This window comes from Miscanthus floridulus, chromosome 9 (assembly GCF_019320115.1).
Source record: "Miscanthus floridulus cultivar M001 chromosome 9, ASM1932011v1, whole genome shotgun sequence".
Lineage (NCBI taxonomy): Eukaryota > Viridiplantae > Streptophyta > Magnoliopsida > Poales > Poaceae > Miscanthus > Miscanthus floridulus.
In genome coordinates this window covers 22,074,303-22,090,035 of record NC_089588.1, presented here as the reverse complement: position 1 = coordinate 22,090,035, position 15,733 = coordinate 22,074,303, and positions in this window count along the sequence as shown.

Sequence of the window (15,733 nt, the reverse complement as noted above, 5' to 3'; positions counted from 1 at the left end):
TACCCATCCAGGATTTTTATCCAAGTAATAAAAAGAATAAAGCAAGCGTAAGGACATGTCGTACTCAGCAATATAACATGGGGTTATGAGGCTCAAAAGGCTAACACGGTTTACTGCGATTAGCTTTTAGTGAGTCATAATTTTAGTAACTGAGTAGCAACAACTTTAGCAATAGCCCCCAAATAACCACATAATCATGTAAACAAGAATAATGTTGTCGGTGTTTCGAACAGCCGACAAGTAAATTTGTATATTGCGCGTCTGGCCTTATGTTGTCGGTGTTTCGAACAGTCGACAAGTAAATTTGTATATTGCACGTCTGGCCTGGATGGTGTGCTAAAAGAACATAAGGATTATACTAATTCAGGCTGAATGTCCTTACGTTCAGTTTCGAGCTGCTCGTGTTACTAGCACCTGGTTTGTAGTAGGGGGTTACAAACTGGCGAGAGAGGGAGAAGCTCCCAAGTCTCTGAGGCGTGGATCGGATGAAGTGGAGTTGAAGTGCTCTGGTTGGCTGTGTGAGGGTGTTGAGGCTTCGAAGGTTCGATTGCTCGATGTCTCTATCGCTCGATCTCTCGACTGATCGATCTCCCCCGAACAGTGTCCTACCTCCCCTTTTATAGACCAAGGGGAGAGAGCATGTTACCGGAGAAAGAGAGAAGAAAAGAGAAAAAGAAGAAAGGGAAAAAAGGCTCCCGGGGTTGTGTCGTCCTCTTCTTCGCGTGGGTCCCACTAACCCTATAAATCATTGCGAAAATGGCGCCATACCTGAGTCCTATTAGCCGCTGCAGCACACGTGCGAGCGACGTGCGCCGGTCTTGTCGTCCATCTCATCTGGGCGGATGGTGTGGTCAACGAATCCCCTGATAGAGGCCATATGGGGAGTTGGCGGTACAGTACCAGTTGGCTGACGTTGGACAAAGGTCAGGTGGGGAGTTGGCAGCACAGTGCTCTCCTATTGAGGTCATGGGCGGCGTGTGTCTTCTAGTGTGGCCGTCGTGGCGATGAGTCGTATCAAGACATGAGCAGCCTTCCCATCCGTAGTGGTTGGCGATAGCGCGTGCCCATATTGGGCTGATGCTCCCTTCCGAAGGCGAGCCCGCGCCCTCGGGATCGGGCGAGACGGAGACCGCGCCCTCGGGGCCGGGGGAGACGGACTTTGTGCCCTCGGGATCGGGCGAGACGAAGACCGCGCCCTCGAGGCTAGGCGAGACAGAGTCTGCACCCTCGGGATTGGACGAGACGGAGAGCCCTCTATGGGGTCAGAAAGACTATAGCTTTCGTCTTTAATCGTTCAGGCGAGTTAGAGTTTTATGTCTGCTAAACTCCTTATGCCGGGTATCCCAAATATTAATACCCGACAAATGTATAGCAAAAACAATAATCTTAAGTGGGCATCTTTATCATGAGTATTCATCATCTATTCAGTAAGGAGTCCAAGGCCGCTCGTAACCGTGAGCACGGCTGATATACCAGTTTTACACTCTACAGAGGTTGTACAACTTTACCCATGAGTCATGATTTGCCCTTTCACCCGAGGTGATTAGCATCTTGACCCACTTCCAAGGAAGGTCGGCAGGGTTCACTATGAAGTCTTTGAAAGGTTCGTCTAACAAATTAGGGCCGCTAGGATTCGGTGGCAAACAGATGTAGGAACCCCCTTTCGAATGGCACAATACCTTCACGGCTATACTCATAGGAATAGAGGTTGTCCTATACCTGTCTCGTCAAGCCCCTTTTATGCCATAATGGTAACCTCTAACAAGCTAGAAAAGGTCCTCATAATTGACTAAAGCCAGAGCCATGTAGCCCTCATGGTTGTACTGTAAGTTCCGGATGATCACTTACGGATAAGTCCATAGGGAGAGAAACTAGAGCACCATAAAAACCCAATGCTCTAGCCCTCTTGATTCCATGTTGCTAAAAAGCATCTTTTAAACGTTTATTGCATATACCATTAGTCAAGTTACAAGATCATGGTTATTTATCTTGAGAACTAGCATAATACTACCCAATGCAAATCACCCATGGTGTCAAGGAACCAAGATATCAAATAAATAGGACATCCTTAGTGGCAACAAGGTAGACACATGCAATATGAATTAACTGATTAAAGGTGAATAGGTAACAAGGATGGTCCCATGCTATACTTGCCTTAAACTTAGATCCTTCTTCTGTTGATTCGTAACCTCCAAAGAACTGCTTCTTGATCACCACGTAAAACTCATCAACTGGACAAGATCATAAAGTACCACACAAGCATCCGAACAAACATGCATAACATTCAAATATAACTATATTAGAACAATACACCATTCAATAAAAAGGTTTGAAAATAATTCTACGCGTTGCTATGAACACATAAACGCAAAAAGCACGCTAATCGGAGCTATGGTGAAAAAGATACAACTACCGAAAGATTTACTTTAAAAAGAAAACTATAGGCTTTATTTATTTTAGCTATATAAAACATGTATAAGATACTTTAGAGAAATACCTTAATTGAGTTAAGTCAAATTATACTTAATTTAGAAAAACAAGGTAAAACTAATCATATAATTGACCAAGGTGAAAAGCCTAAGTTACTTTTAATTAGAAAAATCCAATTGCATATAGATTAATCAAATTATTATTTTATTTGGAAGCACAAAACAAACTAAACAATGCTACTATTATGTAGATTACGTCATTACGAAACTAACGCAACTTGAACAGACTAAAACGGAGAAAATATGGCCTAATGAAAGTAGTGGCAATTTTGTAAATAGATGGAACTTGATTTTCAAATTTAAAATAAATAAAATCTGATTTTAAACCGGCCAAGGACTGCGGATACTATTTTGAAGAAATACAGGGTCTCTTTAGAATAAAAGCAAGGACGACAGGTTCTATATTAAAAAAGAGAGGGGCACTTTAGCAAAAGTTCCATGCGAAGGGGTACGGGCTGATTCGAGCCGTTGGATTGAGACTAGACGACCAAGATTAGAAAGAGGGAGAGAGAGGGGATCGGCCGGTCGAAGGGGAAAGTCAGCGCGGTGGCTGCCATCGCCAGCGATAAGAAAAGCTCGCTGGAGAATCTAGTTAAGGGCCTATGAGCCACGGTTTCACAAGGGGAAAGCACTAGGAGGAATAGGAGTGAGCGGCAAACTCATCTAGGGGACAGGGAAGGGCCAATACGGCACGGTGACGACGTTGAGCTCGATTTGGTGGCTCGGGTAAATCGGCAAAACGGCGACAGCGGCGCTGCGGCAGAATAGAGCAAGAGAGAGCGAGCTAAGGCACCTAGAGGCCTTCCTACCTCATAACGAAGAATGGGGAGCGGCTTGAGGTGGCGGCGAAGCTGCGAGACGATGAGATGATCTCGGCGGTGGCAGGCTAGGGTTGCAATAGCGCTTGTGAACTCTGGGCAGAGGCGGCAGCTTGCTCTAGGGTTTAGGGAGGGCGACGAAGGCGTAGGGCCGCTATTTATGGGGCTGGCGCGGCTTGGGGTGCATGCCAAGGCGAGTAATCGAGGCGGAGAAGGATTCCTCGGCAGTGTCCACATCGGCGACGAGAGGTAGGAGATGACTGGCAACGCGGGTCCATAGATTAGAGAGAGCGGGTGAGGGGCCAGAGTGACAGCGGGACAGAGAGGGAGAGTGCACGTCCACGTGGGCTGCGGCTTTAGCTGGACCACGGGGTTGGGCCTGCCAGTGAGAGAGCGGGTGAGAGGGGATAGGAGCGACGGGCCGGCTGGCTGAGTTGGGCCGTAGGAGAGGGGAAGCAGGTTGCGGCTTCAATGGGGAGAGGAAAGAGCCAAGCTGGGCTGAGAGAGAGAGGGCTGGGCCACTCGGGCCAGAAGAGTGAGAGAGAGCTAGATTTTCTTTATTTCTTTTCCTTTTCTATTTTTTTCTTATTTCAAAACCAAATTCAAATATGAACCAAATCAAGCTCAAATATTATTTCAAATATAATTTCAATTCAAAAATAGGATATGAACCCTTGGTAGGTTTTCAAAAATAAATTTTGCAACTTTTTAAACTCTTTTATTTTCCAATTCTCTTTTTCTTTTCTTTTATTTCAAAGCCATTTTCAAATTCATTTCCAAAATACAATTTAAACCATTTTGAGGTTTAATCAAAACTGCTCAACTGAATAAATCAAATGCACCGGCATGTATGCACATCCAATTTGCTACTCCTTATGATGAATTTTAATATAATGAAAAATATTCTTTTTCCTATATTTCATGAGCACATAAAATACCAAAATGAATCATTTTAAACCTATTCTCCAAAGTACAAATTTTAAGGTGTTACAATTCTACCCCCCTTAAGATGAATCTCGTCCTCGAGATTCAGAAGATGGTAATTGAAGAGATATGGATACTCTACCTTTGGAAACTTCTTTACTTCCTCGAGTAATCCAATCCTAGAACTTGTGGGATATGGGCCCACCACGCTTCTGCTACGCCACTCTGATAACCTTACTCAAAGTAACTTGCTTAACTATTTCCAAGGCTTTGACGGTACTCCGAACAACTCTCAAGTAACTCCAATCACTAGGACACCTTTCCTTTTTAGTCCATTCTATCAAATATGTTTCTTCATATGTTCACCCTCCAATGGAGCCTTCTTACTTTCTTGGTCCAAAGTAGGTTCTATCACCAACTTCAAAACATCAATGACTATATATGCTCAGGTTAAGTTGCTCAACTCTTAGACACAATTCTTAGTACTTGATGTCATCCAAATTTTCTTAGCATAACTCCCCTTTACTAAGGACATCGACAACGACTTTTGCTTCTCCAGGTGTTAGCACTTTTCCAAGTCATAATCAATTCCAATCCAACGATAATGTCACTAGCTCAACCTCAACTTAGTAATGATATCCTTTAGATTCCTACAACTCACGTTGATGTCACTCTTTATGTCAAGGTTATAATGCCACCAATGACCCTTTAATAGAATCTTACTAGTTCAAGGTAATTCTTAGTCACACCTGAATCCTTGGGTGGGTTCCAATTCAACCATCACTAACTTTCTGAGTTCTTCTCCATAATTCTAACACTTGAGATATCTGAACCAAGAAAAGAACTTCCTTCAATCATATGTTACTTTCCATGCTTGGTGTCACAATGATGTTTGTTGAGTCTCTGTAGAACCAACTGTAGATGTCCAATATCTCCTTCCTATGTCATCCATGCTAACTTGTCCTGGGTATGTTGAAGGTTGAACTCCCAATTGATAATAACTTGAAGTGACAATCAATACGGGAAAATACCCAAGCTCCTTGATCCAACAAGTAACACATCTTTAGCAAAGATACCTGCGCTTGATAGTGACTTCTCATCCAGAGGCATAACCTATACTTCCAAGTGAAATACCAGAACGTATGAAGCCTTCGTCTTGCAACTTCTTTAGCTTGGCTACCCCCCTTAAGAAAAGATCAACTAGGGGACACCAAGCATAGCTTGAATCTTCTTCTGAGTGAGTCAACCATCACAATGACCTTTCGATATCCAAGGAGGAACACTTATGCACAAGTAGAACAAGTAACCTTGAAATTTCCTCGCAAGATGAAAACAGTAGCACAGATAAACAGTTATAACTCAAGCTATGTTTAACCAATGAAGCCATATCTTATACCGTTGGAAAGATTATGAAATCCTCTACATCTTTTGTATAGAATATGTTCCTAGATTCTGTAGTTAATTTGGTCAAAAACAGGACACAACCGAGACTATTCAGACTTCCAGACAATGCAGATGCATCAACTTACGATTTTCCTAACTCCCAAACCATAACAATTATCAGGGTGGTTCTTGTGGTCTCAGAAAGATATGGAAGTGTACTGTTGTCTAGAAGTTTTCCATGATTTTAGGTCATCCAAGAACAGACATATAAGCCAATAAAGACAGGTTGCTCCAAAAGATAGGATAGGGAAAACAGCAGATAAGCGAACCCAACTATTTATTGCATTAATCCTTATGCCTTAGACCTATAAACTAAATGAAATTGTGGACAAACCCCACAAGATCATTGCACTCATTACAAAGATTCAACTCAACCATTATCATAAAGACAACCAACCAAACACTAAAGGTTGACAAGCCACACTGACTCGACTTTTGCTACTAGTGTTTTTATTACACAAGGGACATAAACTCTTAATTCTTAAAGACGGTATGGCTGCAGGGGCGTCTAGGGTAGCATCTCTTGCATGGGATTGAGAGCGACACATTATCCACTTCGTCAATTTCATCATGGGCTTCCTTCGTATCGTGTGTCACTAACACTAGCTGCCAGCAGTCCTATAGTGATCTGACTCTGGCTACTTCCATGGTGCAGCTGTTGATTCTTCTGTGGGCAAGATTTAATATAATGTCTTTCCTGTTGGCAATGATAACTCTTTCTCATAGCTTGCCTGGTTTTTTGAGGTTGAAACACCTTACAAGTGATCGTCCACCCATCTATACATACCTCATGTGAAGTATTTTTAGCTTGAGAAGCTTCTAACTCCTTACAGTTTGGATTCATCTGACTAGGAATCAGAGATAGATGTGACAAAGTAGTAGAACCCAAATGTTGATCGTTTCACAATACTGGCTCTGGTGAGTTTTTCTTCCTCTTCTTATCCACATTGTCCTCACAATTTGGGTTCACCTTGACTTTCCTCTTATTTGGCTTGTTTTGGAGAAAGGGAAAACCGTAATGCATACAACATTGACATTGATACTGACTTCCAATTTTCTTACTACAATCACCTTCATTGGACTTCATATTCTTCCAAGCTTCTGCTACTTGTCTCTTCATTGGTCCTTTTGGTATGTTGACCTGACCTTGCAATGAGCACTGTTGAGCATTCCCATGTTGAATTATTCCTTCTAGTACATGTTTCTGTATAGCAGATAGCTTTTCCTTGTCGAAAGCGATCAAGGGCAACATAGCTTGGTCTTCCTGAGATCTGATGTCGGTGGTTTCCTCGTTACGATACATCTAATAGACGAAGGGAGAAGATTCAGAATAGAGACAAAGTTTTATAATAGAATAGAGTCAGAGGTGAGAATAATTTTTAGAAAATATCAAGGTTAGAGAGAAAGCAAGAACTAGGCAAGGTGAAAGCATGCTAAAACACCCAGTTTTAACTAGGCTTGCGTCCTACAGTCAGCATTGCTCTGATACCACTTTGTAGCACCCGGTTTTAAGGACAAAACCAGATACACACCATATGTGAGCCCAGGAAGTCAAATCTCACATATAGCTACAAATAGGGGTAATATCAAAAGACAATGCTTATTACATAACGTATTAGTACAAAGGACATAACCTTAGATAGCAAACAGCGGAAAGACAACTCCGATCTTCAAGCAAAAGCTCCAACTCCGTAGGGACAACTGACTGGTTGATCACAAGCCTAACTCCTCCAGACTCTATCAATCTAGTACCCATCTGGGATTTTTATCCAAGTAATGAAAAGAATAAAGCAAGCGTAAGTACATGTCGTACTCAGCAATATAACATGGGGTTATGAGGCTCAAAAGGCTAACACGGTTTACTGTGATTAGCTTTTAGCGAGTCATAATTTTAGTAATTGAGTAGCAACAAGTTCAGCAATAGCCCCCAAATAACCACACAATCATGTAAACAAGAATAATGTATAGCAAAAACAATAATCTTAAGTGAGCATCTTTATCATCAGTATCATCAGTATTCATCATCCATTCAGTAAGGAGTCCAAGGCTGCTGGTAACCATGAGCATGGCTGATATACCAGTTTTACACTCTGCAGAGGTTGTACAACTTTACCCACGAGTCGTGATTTGCCCTTTCACCTAAGGTGATCAACCTCTTGACCCACTTCCAAGGAAGGTCGGCAGGGTTCACTATGAAGTCTTTCAAAGGTTCGTCTAATAAGTTAGGGCCACTAGGATTTGGTGGCAAGCAGATGTAGGAACCCCCCTTTCGAATGGCACAATACCTTCACGGCTATACTCATAGGAATAGAGGCTGTCCTAACCCATCTCGTCAAGCCCCTTTTACGCCATAAAGGTAACCTCTAACAAGCTAGAAAAGGTCCTCATTATGTCTAGGAAGCTCTACCATTATGTCCATAGGTCCAGAAGCTGTTGTATGCTATCCTTATTTAGTCCAGCAAGCTCTGCCATTATTTTTGAAACATACCAAATAGCAGTGGTTACTGAGTATCCACTTGGTGACATCCTCAGTAATAAAGAAGCCAATGACCGCATCATTAAATGGGCGGTAGAGCTCGGCACGTACTCCATTGATTTCAGGAGCCGATAGACGATAAAGTCCTAGGTGCTCGCTGACTTCATCGCCGAATGGACCGACATGCAAGCTCCTGTTTTAGTCGACCGACCCGAGCACTGGGTTATGTATTTCAACGGGTCCCTCAACCTTGATGGTGCTGGGGCAGGTGTATTTTTGGTCTCCCAATCCGAGGCCAACCTCTGATACGTCCTCCGGATTCATTTTTTGGCCTCCAATATCGCCGCCGAGTACGAAGCTTGTCTTCATGGTCTCCGCATAGCCGTCGAGCTTGGCGTTAAATGCCTCTTGGTATACGACGACTCTGCACTGGCAATTAATCAGGTCAGCAAAGATTGGTCCTGTACTTGTGATAAGATGGACGCTTACTGCTCGGAAATCAGAAAATTGGAGGGTAGGAGCTGAGGGGGAGGGTCCTAGGTATCTGGTGCTTTGTGCTTAATTTCTTCAATGACCTCGGAGGTCTCCCTTGCTTGCCTTGGCGCCGGTTGCCTTATGATCGGACAGAGGTACTAAGACCCATCCCTAGCGATTGAGCTTTGGGACTGGCTCTTGGCTCTAGGCGATTGGTCGGCTCGGCGGCAATGTCCTCATTTGCATGCTTCGAGCTCTAGGGAACTTCACCTAGGGGACTAGCCTAGTCTTCGAGTGCCTCCTATGTTTTCTCCAGCTTTCCTGCACTGGTGTCACGAGTGTCGGTAGTTGCAGCACATGGCTCGGCCTCTTGTCGGGCATCACCGATATTGATTGGGTGCACCTCCTCGGTTGGCGTTTTCCTGCAACATGATATCGTATCATTAATATTTCAAGTTTGGTTTTGCTCAGACTAAGTATGTGGCAGCAACACTTACACGTCGGATCACCTACGTGCAACCCTGAGTCACCAGGGCTTGTAGGAGCTCCCCTGCCCTTCAGTCGACGGCACGAATCTTGAGAACACTAGAGGCAGCCGGTTCTCCTCGGGCACTTCTAGACTCACCATGGTGGCTCTCCCTGCTAGAGCCATTCATCTAGGCTCGGGGACTTCGCCCCTAGTAGCTCTTCGGTCGGCCGCTGCAGCTTCTCGCCTCCATCCTTGTCGTTAGACCAGTTTGCAACGACTTGGCATGCCGAGGGCTTCCTAAATGAGATTCTACCACCCCTATGCAGTGGTTGCATGTTCGTCTTCTTTTTCTTCCTCATTGGCTCCTCCTAGGCCGGCTGCTTCCTGCGCATCGCCTATCGATGCTTGGGGGGTCTCTCCACCATGTCCTCGAGTTCGGATGATGAGCTGCTTTCCAACGGCGGACCTGCCGTTGGCTGGGGTGGTCGAGTATCAACACCCTATGGCCAGGTCTCATCCGGCACGTCGGAGAAGTACACAACACGATTGTGTCCACTAGTTTTCAAGAAGCAATTCAAGCATCAACAAAATTTGGCACAACAATGCATGCAATTGATGAACTCTTACCGGAGGTGGTGGATTCGTGATGTTGTACGGCCTTTGCTGCCCTAGGTTCTTCAGTCTCGTGTTCTTCAAAAAGAGCTCCTAGGCGCAGGCATAGGCATCGCCCTTTTCTACTCTCTCGGGGGCTTCCTGAGCAGTATTGTCATCCCCCGTGTATTCATATGCAGGGTGGAATCTATCCTTGCTCGGCTGGATCTAGTGGCAGATGAAGTTGATTGCTACACTAACTCTATCCAAGTTGTTTGGAATCTGCCTCAGAATCTCCATAAGCTTATCGACCTAGGTCATCTCCATGCTGCTCGGCCTCGCCGACCAGTTCGCGTTTGGCTCCGCTAAGTGGTCTATGTTGGCCGGCTGGCTCAGCTCATCATTCTGGATCAAGAACCACCTAGTAGTCCATCCCTTCAATGATGTGTTGAGGGGCACTTGGATGTATTCCTTCACCATGCCATCCCACAGTTGCAGATATACTCCACTGACTACCTTGGGAGATCCAGACTCGGAGAAGGTTTTGAGGCAGAAGAAGTGGCGAAAGAGGATGAAGTGTGGAGCGATTCCGATGAATGCTTCGCATAGGTTGATGAAGAGGGAGATGTGAAGGATGCTGTTGGGATTGAGATGGCCATGGCTAATGCGATAATAATGAAGAAGTTTGTGCAAGAAAGGATTGCAAGAATCCCAAACCCACGAACAAAATATGCCTCGAATACAACAAGCTCATTGGTGTCAAGGGTCGGGAACTCCTCACCTGCGGCGGGGCACCATCCTCCAGTCACCTGGTCCAGAAGGGTGCCTTCAATCACCATTCCCTCCAGGGACTCCTAGGTGCAGGTCGATTTGACCCACTCTAGATCGCGGTGGATCCCACCGGCACTCTCCGCCGCATTCCCCCCTGGCCTCTTCGGGCTCGAGTGGCTACGCTTCTTCCTACCCTTCGCCATGAATCAGATCTAGTTGAGGAGGTGGTTTTGATTTGATGGGACTAGGCTCAGATCTGATTGAGGAAAAGCTGTGGTTGCGTTGAGGATGAAGCAGGGTGCGCGAAAGGCGAAGTGCCGAAAGCTTTGCGGTTGCGAGGAAGAGGAAGCACCAGGGCAGAGTGAAGGGAGTGCACCATGGCATGTGAACTTGTACGGTTCGACCCCAACCTTTTGTCTTTAGGGTTTTTGGAAAACCATGCCGCGCCCCTATGAATTCTCCGTAGATGTTTAATGGGCCAGTTCAATGGGCCTCAGGGCATATTGAATGAATGGGCCTGCTTTGCTAAGCATTTTCCAATTTTTCGCCTTGGTACAATGCTAAGCACTCTCTAATTTTTCACCTCGGCGCAGTGCTAAGCACTCTCCAATTTTTCGCCTCGGTACAGTGCTAAGCACTCTCCAATTTTTCTCCACGGTCAGGTGCTAAGCACTCTCCAGTTTTTTCTCCATGGCTAAGTGCTAAGTACTCTCCATTTTTTCTCCACAACTAAGCACTCTCCATTTTTTCTCCACGGTCAAGTGCTAAGCACTCTCCATTTTTTCTCTACGGTCAAGTGCTAAGCACTCTCCATTTTTTCTCCATGGTTAAGTGCTAAGCACTCTCCATTTTTTCTCCATGGCTAAGTGCTAAGCACTCTCCATTTTTTCTCCACGGTTAAGTGCTAAGCACTCTCCATTTTTTCTCCACGGTCAAGTGCTAAGCACTCCATTTTTTCTCCATGACTTAGTGCTAAGCACTCTTTATTTTTTCTCCATGGTTAAGTGCTTAATTTTTTCTCCATGCATAAGTGCTAAGCACTCTCTATTTTTTCTCCATGGTTAAGTGCTAAGCACTCTCCATCTTTCTCTCCACGGTCAAGTGCTAAGCACTCTCCTAATTTACTCCAATGTCCAGTGCTAAGTACTATCTGTTTTTTCTCACATGATCCAGTGCTAAGCACGGGGACTTCGTCCTTTTCACTTGATTCTTTGATCCTGCTACAAGATACTATTCTATCTTACAACAGGCTCGGGGACTAAGTGTGTACACTTCACCTGGCGGTGAGTGTGATTTTCTCAGCTAAACTACGAGTAGATTATTTGTCTAACAGATTTATGATATTCTTTGATCCTGCTACAAGATGTTTCTCTATCTTCTAGCAGGCTAGGGGACTAAGTGTGTGCACTTCACCTTGCGATGAGTGTACTATTTTTCCCTTCCTACTTGTCTACAGCTAAGCTTGGGACTAGCTATGTGATAGGCTAAGCCTCCGGAGTCTTCTATTTTTTGACCATGGCACAAGGTGAATTCTTCACCTAATGTAAGGCTCCGGGACTAAGGTGCTACACTTCACCTGACAATGAGTATAGTGCTTTTTTCCTGATTTATCCTCCTTATTGACTAAGTCATGGATGATAATCATCCGACTTCGCCAACGAAGCCTATGTGTGTACACTTCACCTAAGGTGGAGAATTTTTAAAATTCAAACTTGAGCTCCTTACATCCTTCTAGCAAGCCTTACTTGAGTAAGTTCGGGGACTGTTGACCAGTTAAACTGGTCGGCACCAGTTTTTTACTAGTCGGATTACCAGTAAAACTGGTCGGCACCTAATTTTGTTGATCAGATTACAAGTTAAACTAGTCAGATTGCCAGATTAATTGTCTAACTCCAAGTTAAACTGCACGGACTTGTTCAAGACGGAGTGGATACAAGGCGCTCAGGGACTAGCTGTGGGGGGTATAACCCTAGGTACCCACGGCAATGGACATGGGCTGCACCATCAGGGACGGTCTAGCGCACAAGATCAAGGCGTGTGGTGCAAGGCACCGCTCGGCGTGCACCACAAGGCTTTAGGAAGGAATCTTGAAGATAGAGAAGGATCTGTTCGGATATGTTAGATATCATATTCCTTCTAAATACTTACCATGTAACCGAATAGATCTAGATCTAACCGACCTGTAATCCTACCCCCAGTTATATAAGGTGGGTAGGGACCCCCCTCAAAAATATCTTATATCATCTCATTTCTCATAATACAATCCACCAAAGACATAGGACGTAGGTTATTACGTCGACATGATGGCCAGAACCTATCTAAATCGCTGTCTCTATGCCTGTGTCACCATCCGGTTCCTATTACACGTACCTCCACCAATCATCTACTACCGTGGGTATACCCCTCAGTAGACTGCTGACCAGATTTTGTCGACAACTGTGGGTTCTGCTTGTTCTTTATCCTCTCTTGTGTTTCCTTGGCCTCCGGGCAATCTCTGGTGATATGTCCTTTGTTTTCTCCATGGAAGAAACAGTACTACCTTCGCGTCTTTTGGTTCTGGTTTCTGTTCTAGTTTTAGCCTTGATTGTCTCTTCTGTTGTCTTCCTGGTTTTGTGGCCAGTTGCTTTGGCTAGCCTGTGAAGGCTGTTGGGGATGCTGGTTGTTGCCTTGTTTGCTTATAATGAAGAATTGCTGGTTTGGTGCTCGCTGTGGCTGGTTCTGGCCCCTGTTCTCTCTTGGCATGGATTTGTTGTTATTTTATGCTTGCTTGTATTGCGCTTGATTTTCTCACGTTTTGCGGAGGTCGTTATCAGATTTGTAGTATTTTTTTGAACTCATTGTACAACTGTTCGATGGTCGGAGGCTTCTCTCAGGCCAGGTGGCCTGCGAAGGCTCCAATGCGGAGGCCCTTAATCACTGCTTCGATTGCTACGTCTTCTGGGATGTTGGGTGCTCTTGCTTTGAGCTATACAAATTTTTGATAGTTCTCTCTGAGAGTTTCTCCTTGTTGCTATCTACACTAGAAGAAATCTGATGATGTGAGAGACTCGCTTGAGAATCCTTTGAAGTTTGCCATAATCTTGTTGCGAAGGTCCTCCCAAGAATATACTGATTTGGGTCTTAGCATAGAGTACCAAGCGAGGGCATCACCCTTGGCTGCGATGATGAAGGACTTTGCTAAGACCGTGTCATTGCCACCAGCGGAGCCTATGGTTGCTTCAAAACTCATGACGAACTGCCTTGGGTCTGTCTTGCTGTTCAACTTCGGCAAGGTGATGGGTTTGTAGGAAAGCAGCCAAGGTGAGCTCTGGAGTCCTTCGGATAATGGGGACTTTGGGTCTATCGATCTTTGTATTGGTTGAAGGTTGTGGGGGGTACAGAAGGTTGGCTGAATTACAGGACTTGACCAAGGGTTGATTTGGCTTTGAGGCGCTGGTTGGATTTGATTGGAGTTATTGGAAAGGGGTTGATTGTTTTGCAGGCTTTGTATTTCGGCCTGCAAGATTGCTAGCAGCTGATGGACCTCTGATGCTTGCTGAGACATTTGCATCGCTCTCTGGTTTGCCTCGAAGGCTACTGCAAGCCTCTCTCTTTCTTGCTGTGCACACTGCAGACCGGCTTGTAGCTATTGGAGAAGTTGTTCCGGCGTTGGGTTAGGGTTTGCTTGGTGGCCTTCGCCTGTAGGCTGATCTGCAGCCGCAACTTCTGCTTCTTGGCCATCTTGAGGCTCAGGGGCATTGGTCTGGTCGTCCTCTTTGAGAGCGATCTGGTGATAACCAGAGTAGCAATCGAGAAAGGAAAGCAACTCGCAACCGGCAATTGAATCTACGACGTCGTCTATGCGAGGTAAGCCGAAGGGGTCTTTAGGGCAGTGCTTGTTGAGATCAGTGTAATCAACGCACATTCTCCATTCATTATTCTTTTTGCGTATAAGGACCGGGTTGGCTAACCACTCCGGATGATACACTTCTTTGATAAATCCAGCTGCCAAAAGCCGTGTAACTTCTACCCTAATAGCCTCCTTTTTGTCGTGAGCGAACCGTCGTAGCTTCTGCTTGATAGGTTTGGCCTTGCCGTCGACATTTAAGGAGTGCTCGATCAAGTTCTGAGGTACACCGGGCATGTCAACGGGTTTCCATACGAACACGCTCATGTTGCTCCTCAAGAACCTGACGAGCATGTCATCCTATTTAGGATCCAGGTTGGCCCCGATAAGGGCCGTTTTGCTAGGATCACCGTCGACCAGCTAGATCGCTTTGTGCTCTTTGGACTTGACATTCTTGCGTGGGGCCTCGAGCTTTGGGATCTGCAGGTGGTCGGCTGGGGTCTTCTTAGCGTCGAGCGTGGTCTCGGCCATGCGAATAGAGAGGTTGTGAGCGTCTGCTATTTTGAAGCTATCATCCTCGCAAGTGTAAGCTGCGTACACGTTGCCCTTGAGAGTTAGAACCCCCTTCTCAGTAGGCATCTTGAGCACCAAATACCTGTAGTGAGGTATGGCCTTGAACTTGGTGAGCGCTGGTCGACCAAGGATAGCATGGTAGGTGCCTTCGAAGTCGGCGACCACGAAGTTGACGTAGTCGGTGCGGAAGTGGTCTGGGGTACCAAATTGCACGGGTAGCATGATCTACCCGAGAGGAGTAGAGCTCTGTCCGGGGAGAACACCCTAGAACTGCGCCTCGTATGGCTTGAGATTAGCCTGGGTTATCTTCAGAGATGGCAGATTGTTCTTGAACAGTATATCAATGGAGCTACCGCCGTCAATTAGCACTCTGTCGAACTGGACCTTGTTGATACAAGGATCGAGGACCAGAGAAAAACATCCTGGCTCAGGTATTGCGGCCCATTGGTCCTTTCTGCTGAAAGAGATCTCGCGGTGAGACCCAGGAGGGAGCCACGGATCGGCGATGAGGTTGCGGGCGAGCAGCTTGCATTCTCGTTTGGTCTCGATGGACACTTTGCCTCCAATGATGGTGTGGACGCGATCGGTTGGCTTGACGTACTTGTGACGGGGATCTGCGTCTTCATCATCGTCGTCCTCGTTGCGCTGTTCCCCTGCGTCGTTAGGCTTGTGGGACGTATCCGGAGCCTGTTGACGCGTGTAGATAGACTTGAGAACACGGCAATTCTCCATGGTATGGTTCGACTTGGGGTGGAGCTGGCAAGGTCCTTTCAATGCTTTGGCGTAGTCTTCTTCGTAGTTGCGACGTCCGCCACCTTTCTTAATGGTGTTGACCTCACCGTCGTCTTCCCGAGCACGCTTGCCCCTGTAATCGTCGCG